The 8714-nt window shown below is 46.1% G+C and overlaps 1 non-coding gene across 1 annotated transcript; it reads right to left on the bottom strand.

Moving 5' to 3' along the window:
- Positions 1–4745: 4745 nt before the first annotated feature.
- On the bottom strand, positions 4746–4864 carry LOC145408883 (5S ribosomal RNA). The gene has a single exon (XR_013899001.1). It is a non-coding gene; the product is annotated as a 5S ribosomal RNA (ribosomal RNA).
- Between the last annotated feature and the right edge of the window lie 3850 nt (positions 4865–8714).

Below are 8714 nucleotides of genomic sequence, written 5' to 3'. Positions count from 1 at the left end.
CTGGTTCTACAAGAAGTTGGGGCACAAGAAGAAGGATTGTCATAAATGGAAGAAGGAACAAGAACAGAGCAGTGCAAGAAGATCTTCAGTTGTAACAAAAACGTGTTGGACATGTAGTCAGGTGGGCCACTTCAGTTCTGAGTGTGCAAAGAAGAAAAGAGATGATAAGAAGAAACATCCAGAAGACCAGAAAGAAGTGGGAAACTAGTGGAGGCTGGTGTGACGGGGCAACCACCAGCCAGTTTTTCCCATGTAACTCCACCACTGAGAAAATGCAAGAGGACGGCCATCAACAGTGTGCGAATAGACGGAACGATAGATGGAAAGAGGTGTTCCCTAGTGATTGATTCGGCCACAGAGCAGACTTTTGTGAGGCCAGATGTGTTACATCATCGGTATATGCCTGAGTCATCAGAACAACTGTGTGGCATAATTGGGCACCGTGCAGAACTGAGGGGACCCCAGGATGTCAAGACTGAAGTGGCAAGGCAAGAGGCTACTCTACCAGTCTACATGGCTGACATGGAGGATCCTTGCCTTCTGAGTCTGGACTACCTTATGTCCATGGGATGTGAGCTGAACTTCTACTCCATGAAGCTGAAGGTTTGGGGAAGGACGGTTCCTGTCACAGCAGTGAAACGTAACATTTCTGGTGGTGAGGCGAGGGTGCTCCACACTACAGTGGTACCCCCAGAATCAGAACTGTTGCTCCAGTGTAAGGTGAGTTGCTCTTTTGACAGCTGTATAGGGGTAGTGGAATCCGATGTACAGTGCAAGATGAAGGCCGGAGTGATGGTGGGGAGAACACTGGCGGAAACTGGCGTGGGTGAAGTGTCGGTTGTGGTGGCCAATTTCTCCCATGAGCCACATATGATCAACAGGGGAGAAATTGTGAGACTGTGCCAGGTGGTGGACCCTGAATGACATCGGAGGAAGGCCTGTAAAAGGATCGTAGTCAAGGAAGACGGATACATGCCAAACCACCTACAAGACCTCTTCTCAAGGAGTTGCCAATGCCTGGATGGTTCACAAGTGCTGAAGTTGAGGCAGCTGCTGACGGAATATGCCAAAGTCTTTTCCACGGGAAACCTAGACCTGGGGTGCACTGACCTGGTGGAGCATAGTATAGACACCAGGGATCACTGCCCGATTTAACGGCCAGCGCAGAGGATGGCACCAGCCCATCAGCAAGAAATGGAGGAGGTGATGGAGAATCTCCATAGTCAAGGAGTAATAGAAAAGTCCAGTAGTCCTTGGGCATCAGCAGTGGTTCTGGTAAGGAAAAAGGATGGCTCAGTAAGGTGCTGTATAGATTATCAAACCCTGAATGAAATGACAGTGAAGGATGCATACCCGTTGCCACCTTATCAGGTGCTAAGTGGTTCTCCACCCTAGACATTAAGGCAGGATACCTCCATGTCAAGGTTGCAGCGAAGGACAGGGAAAAGATAGCTTTTTCATATGGGCAGGGTTTATGGCAGTTTAAAGTGATCCCACCTGGCCTATGCAATGCTGCAGCTGCTTTTGAATGCCCCATGGACCGCGTTCTTGAAGGGCTACACTGGCAGACGATTCTCATGTATGTAGACAATGTAACTGTGTTTAGACGGACTTTCAATCTGGAACTGGAGAGGCTGTCAGAGGTATTGAACAGGATCCACGCAGCGCATCTCAAGCTGAACCCCAAGAAATGCTACTTGTTTCAGAAGGAAGTAAAGTACCTGGGACATAGTAGGCAAGAGTGGGATCCATACTGACCCAGAGAAAGTGGCAGCTGTGGAAAACTGGCCAGTTCCAACTTGTGTGAGAGAGCTGCGGAGTTTCCTTGGCTTGTGTACCTACTATCTGAGTTATGTCGAAGACTTTGCAATGATAGCTGCACCTTTTCCCAAGCTGTTGGGGAAAGGCAGAAGCTTGCATGGACAGCAGAGACTCAGAAAGCCTTTGATGAACTCAAGCATGCATTGGCAAGCTCTCCAGTACTGCCATACCCAGTCCAGAATCAGCCATTTATCTTGGACTGTGACACTAATTACCATGGTATTGGTGGAGTCCTGTCACAGAAGAAGGATGACAAGGAGTAAGTGGTTGCATATTACAGCAAGAAGCTCAGCCCACCAGAGCGGAACTACCGTGTGACCCAGAAGGAGCTCTTGGCAGTGATGAAGAGCCTTGATTTCTTCCATCCCTACCTGTATGGGTCAAACTTCATCATCAGGATGGACCATGTGGCACTCAAGTGGCTGAAAATGTCAAAGAATCTGGAAGGACAAGTGGCATGTTGGTTCGGGGAGCTAGACCAGCATAATTATGAGGTGCAACACCGTCCTGGGTGGGTGCATGGCAATGCTGACAGCCTGAGTCATCGGCCTTGTGATCCAGAGTGCCGGCAGTGTAGTAAAAAGGAAGATCATGGTGAGAAATGCAGCCATACTGCAATGACAGAGCCAGCATCAGATGAAGACCTGAAGAGGATGCAGATGGAGGATGCAGATTTACAAACAGTGCTAGAGTGGCTGCAGCAGAGTACACTGCAGCCATCTTAGGAAGAAGTTTCCAGGTTAAGCCCTGCGACCAAGAGTTACTGGAGTCAGTGGGACCTTCTTCGTTTGAACAATGGACTATTGGAGAGTCAGTGGGAGACACCCAATGGCCTTAGCAAGTATTGGCAACTAGTAATTCTGAAGACGATGAGGTCCGATATCTTGGATGAGTCCCATAACCAGATCACTAGTGGGCACCTGGGAGTGAAGAAAATTCTCAGCCGGCTGCGACAAAGGTTCTACTGGATTGACATGCATCAGGATGTTGAAGAGTGGTGTTGGGCCTGGGATGTGTGCTGTGCCAAGAAGGGACCCAAGAAACGTGGTTGCACCCCTCTCCAGCTGTATCAAGTGTGTGCACCGATGGAAAGGGTCACTGAGAGAGGAAACCGGTATATATATGTGTCACCATGGACTACTTCACAAAGTGGCCAGAAGCCTATACTATCCCTGATCAAGAGGCTGCAACTGTTGCTAAGGTGTTGGGTGATCAGTTTTTCTGTCGGTTTGGGATGCCACAAGAGCTACATTCAGATCAGAGTAGAAACTTCGAGTCTCCTGTGTTCCATGAGTGCTGCAAGTTACTGATGATCAAGAGGACCAGGACTACCCCCCTAAAGCCACAGTCAGATGGGATGGCAGAGAAATTCAACTAGACCCTGGGACAAGAACTAGTCAAGTACTGCCTTGATGGATAAACAGAATCTATCTATCTATATACCTAGGCTGCTTCCCCCAAGGAAAGGGAGGTAGCCGAGACAGGATGACACTCTCCTAATTTACTCATCCACTCAAACACATTCATTCACATCTTAGCCTCAAGGGGAGAAGGGACAGATCTCACTGCACCACACTGCACAAAGGTCAATTAGTGCAATCAGTGACATCCACAGCAGGGCCTGACAGCAGAGCTGGTTTATCCCTGCCACATCATAATACACCAATACCCTTGCCTGTACCTGACCTGATCAGCTGATCAGACCAAATGTGGGAGAATATCCCCTCATGGCTGCATCATCTTTTATTCATTGACAATTTCTCTCCATTTTATTCTGTCACGCACAGCCACTTTTCATTGCTCAACAGACATCCCTCTCCCATCCAACATCCAACACTCTCTTCACAATGTCCATCCATCCTATTCATGGTCTCCCTCTCAGCCTTACACATCTCACATCAGATCTAGTTATCTTTTTCACCAATCGCTCATTATCCATTCTCTGCATATGCCCAAACCATCGCAACAATCTCTGCTCAACTCAATCAGCCATCTCCTGAACAACTCCAGTTTTCCTTCACACTTCATCATTTCTCACTCGATCCATACATGTCACTCCACACATACTCCTCAGACACCTCATCTCCATTACATTCAAATTTTTCCTCTCTGCTACACCTGTATTCCATGTTTCAGCCCCATATAATGCAGTTGGTACCACAACACCCTCATACAGCCGTCTCTTTACATCCATTCTAAGCAAACGACATCTAAACACTTTTTACATTCCTCCCAGCACCTTTCCTACTTCTTTCATTCTAAACTTCACTTCTGCATCTATTCTTCCATCCACAGCAACATGTGACCCTAAATACTTAAAACACTCTACCTACTCAAGCAACTCATCATTAAAAACTATATTCATCCTCCTACCGTCTATCGACCTAGTACACTTCTTCACTTTACTCTTATTCTCATTTACTTTCAATTTCCTCCTTTCACACACCCTGTCAAAATCCTCTACCAACTGTCTCAATCTTTCCTCTGAATCAGCCACCAATGCAATATCATCTGCAAACGGTAGCTGCTCCAGATTCCACTCTCTACCATCAACATTCACCAGACTCAGACCTCCACCTAAAACTCTTGCATTCACCTCCCTTACAGCACCATCCATATAAATATTAACCCGCCCCATCCCGACGTTTTCTGGGCAGTTGTACGCCCCAGTCCCGACATTTTTGGACCTTTTTTTTTTTTTTGGCTCAAACATCCGCTTTTGGTGAGAAACATCGAAAATTCATAGAGAAATCGCTCACCTGAGGTTTAAAATACTCGATTCAGGTACGAGTACCTCCTTACCTCCATCCATCCATCCATTGCCAGACGCCATGTATCCCAAATGGGGTGGCCAAGGGCTTAGAGTTAATTGTTTTACAGGGAGGGGCACTAATCCTCCACCAACCCCACTTGACACGTAGGGATGCCAACAGCATCTGGTGTTCCCAGGCGGTCAGCCATCCAAGTATTAACCAGACCCAACGTTGCTTAACTTCGCTGATCGGATGGGAAGCGGTGTATTCAACGTGGCATGGCCGTTACCTGACTGGGTTTTTTAACAGGCTGGCACCAAAGAAAACGAGTTCTATGGGAGGGTAACTATTTTATCCACTCATAAACAGTATTTATTTATTTACTTGGTACGAATTTATATGTAGTACAAGAGTATATTGGATTCCAAACAGTAATATAGGCATTATAAGCATTGTTTCACTCACTAACTCATCACCATTCATGACCTTTTTTCCCCACATTACCTGATCATCATTTCTGCCTGTTTCTTCCTCTAATGCTATGTAAACTTTGTCCTCCACATTGTCATCGATTGGGGAATCACTCTGGCCCTGAATGTCTTTATTGGCCAGGTCACTGGTAACAGGTGAATTGCCGAGACAATGGCGTGCAGGGGGGGGGGAGAGGTTATGCGGTGTAAGGCATTGTCCCTGCTTGGCATCTTGTAGAGGAATAGAGGAAGGTGTCCCATGCATATGTGCCAAAAATCACTCGCGAAAATTGAAAATTGTGCAAATTAGGGACCTTGCAATGTTGCCGCATTAATTTACATCTCCAAGATATGAGTGCACATCATGTGAGGACGTGAATTCACGTCTCCGGGATGCGGCGGGTTAAACAACCAAGGCGACATCACACATCCTTGCCGCAGCCCCATTCTCACAGGAAATCAATCACTCACAGTATTTCCCACTCTTACACACGATCTACTATTTACATAAAAACCTTTTCACCCCTTTTAGTAACCTACCATTAAGTCCATACAATATTAAAACAGTCCACAAAGCCTTCCTATCATTTCTATCATACCCTTTCTCTAAATCCATGAGTGCCCAAAACACATCCTTAACTTTCGCTAAATACTTTGCACACACTTATCTCACAGCAAACACCTGATCCACACATCCCCTCCCTCTCCTAAAGCCACACTGCTCATCACCAATCACCCCCTCTGTACCCTCTCTCTCTTAATTAACCTGTCACATCCCGAGGACTTTCGCACCTCTGACACCCCCCAGTCCTGACCATTTTTGGATTTTTTTTTTTTTGGCTAAAACCTCCGCTTTTGGCGAGAAACATCGAAAATTCATAGATTGCTCACCTGAGGTTTAAAATACTCGATACAGATAGGAGTACCTCCTTACCTTACAGGGTTTTCTATCAGAATGGCTGCAAAGAAAACGAGTTCTGTGGGAGGATAACTATTCCACACCACTCATAAACGGTATTTATTTATTTATTTGGTACGAATTTATATCTAGTATGAGAGTATATTGGTTTTAAAACAGTAATATAGGCATTATAAGCATTGTTTCACTCACTAACTCATCACCATTCCTGACCTTCTTTTGCCACATTACCTGATCATTATTTCTGACTCTTTCTTCCTCTAATGCTATGTAAACTTTGTCCTCCACATTGTCATCGATTGGGGAATCACTCTGGCCCTGAATGTCTTTATTGGCCAGGTCACTGGTAACAGGTGAATTGCTGAGACAATGGGGGGGGAGGTTATGCGGTGTAAGGCATTGTCCCTGCTTGGCATCTTGTAGAGGAATAGAGGAAGGTGTCCCGTGTAAACGTATGAAAAATCACGCGCGAAAATTGAAAATTGTGCAAATTAGGGACCTTGCAATTGCTCAACGTACCAGTACGTCGTTTGGACTAGCAAATGCAAAATGTTGCAACGTACCCATATGTCGACGGGATGTCTCGGGTTAACACTCTACTATACACCTTACCTACAACACTCAACAGACTTCTACCCTTAAAGCTAGTACATTCATACTTATCACCCTTGCCTTTATACAATGCGACCACACAAGCACTTGCGCAGTCAACTGGCACCATACCTTTCACAAAGCACACATTCAACAATCTTACTCACCTGTCAACAATAGTCGCTCCACGACCCTTCAGGCATTCCACAGCACACCCATCCATACCTGCAGCTTTCCTTTTTTTTCATCTCCTTTACTGCCTCCTGCACTTCCTACTTCATGATCAAAGAATCATTCATCTCTCCCAAAACATTAATTCCTTGCACCCTTCCATCCCCCACAATCTCAGCCACCCTTTCCTCCTCTACATTTAACAATCTCTCAAAATACTCTGACCATCTCTTCCTTATTGTATCCATCTCAGCCAACATCCTTCCATCCTATGTTTTTACTCGCTCTTCCTTCCCAGACTCTCCCTTTCGCACCCTTTTCACCTCCTTCCAAAAAATTTTCTTATTCTGTTGAATATTCTCAGTCAACCACCTACCCCACCTCTCATCTGCTGCCACTTTAGCCTCACGCACAGCCCTTCTCACCCTATTCCTCTTTTCCTTATTCCTATCTTATGACACCTCATCCTTCCTCTGCAGCCACACTTTATATGCACGTCTCTTCTCAGCCACAGCCATACTTACTCCCTCACACCGCCATTCACTTCCTTTTCGTACACCACCACCGACACGTCTCACACCACACACCTCTTCTGCCTGCCCCACCACAGCACTCTTAAACAACTGCCATTCCTCCTCCACACTGCCATTTTCCTGATCTTTCACTGCATTCCACACAGCTTCAATTTCTCCTGATACTCTATCATTTTCTCTATTTTATCCAACTCACGCACTTTTAAAACCTGACTGCCACACATAACTCTCCTAGCTCTCACCCATCTCTTACCTACTCTTAACTTTCCATCCACCAGGTAGTTGTCAGACATACCTCCACCCTCCCCTCTCAAAACTCTCATATCCAACAATCTTCCTATTACATTCCTGGACACAACCACATAGTCCATCAATGCTCTGTCAACAACCATTCCACCCTCCTGTCTCACCCATGTATACTTATAAATATCTTTCTTCTCAAACAGGGTATTTCCAATCACCACATCTCGCTCAACGCACATCCCTGTCATTCGTTCCCCATTTTCATTTCTTCCAGGCGCACCATGCATACCAATTACACCTTCAAATGCTACATTTCCCACTCTAGCATTCAAATCTCCCATCATTACCACATTCACATTCGCTCCAAAACTCTGCAGACACTCATCAACATCATTCCAGAAAGACTCCCTCTCTCTTTCACTACCTTTCACTACCAGGCCCATATGCACTCACAAACACCCACAACTCACATTCAAATTTTGCATTCACCCACGTCAGTCTCGATGACACCTTCCATTCAGTCACACACTGCTGTACTTCCAGACTCACTAACAAGGCCACACCTCTTGCCCTTCCTCTATCAAAACCTGACAGTCTTCCATTCACACTTCCAAACATAGACTCATCCTTCCCTTTCAACTTCGTTTCACTCAAAGCTAAGACATCCAACTTTCTTCTCACAAACAGATTGGGGCTAGAAATTGCCTGCATTGCTGATGGCATACCGGTCTGCATCTCATGAGTCTACTGGCTATACTCTTGCAAAACTGATGTTGGGCCACGAGTAACGTTTACCAGTTGACTTGTTAGTGGGACGACCACTTAGTGAAAAGCTGCCTACAGACACCACTGGCTATGCGAAGCACCTTCAGGAAAGGGTGGCTGATGTACATCATCAAGTGCGATGAGCTCTCAAGTTTTCAGGAGAGGTGATGAAGTGCAATATGATGCCAAGGCAAGTGAGGTGAGCTTCAAGGATGGTGACCAAGTTTGGTTATACAATCCTCAGTGAAAGAAGGGACAGTCACCAAAGCTGCAAAGCCCATGGGACGGGCTTTACACTGTGTTGGACCGCCTATTACACTTAGCGTATCAGATTCGGGGAGGCAGGAAATCTCGCCCAAAGGTAGTACACATGAATTGTCTGTGGCAGTACCATGGGCCAGGACAGTACATTTGGGATGTCTCCAAGGAATTGTGGTCACCCGCAGCC

Source organism: Coenobita brevimanus, chromosome 78 (genome assembly GCF_032717465.1).
Source record: "Coenobita brevimanus isolate Jiangsu-jjx chromosome 78, ASM3271746v2, whole genome shotgun sequence".
Taxonomy (NCBI): domain Eukaryota; kingdom Metazoa; phylum Arthropoda; class Malacostraca; order Decapoda; family Coenobitidae; genus Coenobita; species Coenobita brevimanus.
This window is presented reverse-complemented; position numbering and strand designations above follow the sequence as displayed.